Below are 1,129 nucleotides of genomic sequence, written 5' to 3'. Positions count from 1 at the left end.
ATGTTAATCAACTTTTTTTTTTTTTTTCTTTAACCTTTTTCTTTTTAATTTTAAAGCATACAAAACTCTCTCTTTATATCTCCAGAAAGGGATTTCAAGAAGTTGAGAGAGAGAGTAGCAGCTGTTTGAGTAATATTATTATTATTCATATAAAAAAAAAAACTGAGTTGTTCCATCAAATGTGTCATGGGATTTGTATAATGTAGTCACAAATCTTTAAGCATTGAACTGTATTTTACACTTTATCTATGTCTTTAATCTTCTTAAAATTTTGTTTTCCAAAGAAAATTATGTGAGATGTCAAAGGGGATTGATAGTCCTCTGTTTTCTCATTTGGCCCGACTGTGTGAAGGGCCAACAAGTTTTGCAAGTTCTAAAAGGCACGTTAATGCGATCACAACCTTATAAATGATGAGTATATAGACATAATATAGTCTTGTTATTAAATATCTATATGTATATAATAACGCACTAAAAAAACGAAAAAAACTAGTGATGTGTTCTTGTCATCATGATTTTAGAGATGTTTTATGGTGACTTTATAATTTAGATAGTCTTTAGTTACATATTAATGTTTTAAGTCAATCATTTATATTAGTTAGTAATTAAAAAAATTCAAATCATCTCTAAAAAAGCCAGAGCATGATGAGGGGCTCACAATACAGAAATTTTTATATTTGGGTGTTGAAAGTGTTATATAAGTCCGTCCAATCTTCTTCGTAACCGCTACTTAACAAAGCTTAATTACAACAAGTCCCCAACTATATATTGTAAAGAACTTAAAGCGGATCTAACGAGATTCTCTATAATAAGGTCAACACGAATTATCCTTTTATATACATTACTTAATCTAATTAATATGTGTACCATACGAAGTTATTTAAATACTAGATATTATATTAGTTACGTTCACATGTCCTATGCAATTCTTTTCTTTTTATAGAAAAACAAATTGTCTGATAGATATATTGATAAGTTGCTCAATCAATACAGAGAAGACTAGTACCGATAAGCTCCATTATTAATGTTACTAATCATGGAGAAAGGGCTAACTATTAATTAGCATTCTTCAACATTAAGCACATATACCGATTAATTATACTAAGAAAACGACATCTTTAGAGAGTTT

General features: G+C 28.5%; 1 protein-coding gene across 1 annotated transcript in view; it reads left to right on the top strand.

The window, feature by feature from the left end:
* The window catches only part of LOC104764870 (PHD finger protein ALFIN-LIKE 2), a gene marked incomplete in the record, with an annotated part of 3,482 nt that extends 3,239 nt beyond the window's left edge, over nucleotides 1-243 (top strand). The window contains 1 exon segment of the mRNA XM_019245644.1: nucleotides 1-243.

The sequence above is a fragment of the Camelina sativa genome, chromosome 1, assembly GCF_000633955.1.
Source record: "Camelina sativa cultivar DH55 chromosome 1, Cs, whole genome shotgun sequence".
NCBI lineage: Eukaryota > Viridiplantae > Streptophyta > Magnoliopsida > Brassicales > Brassicaceae > Camelina > Camelina sativa.
This window is presented reverse-complemented; position numbering and strand designations above follow the sequence as displayed.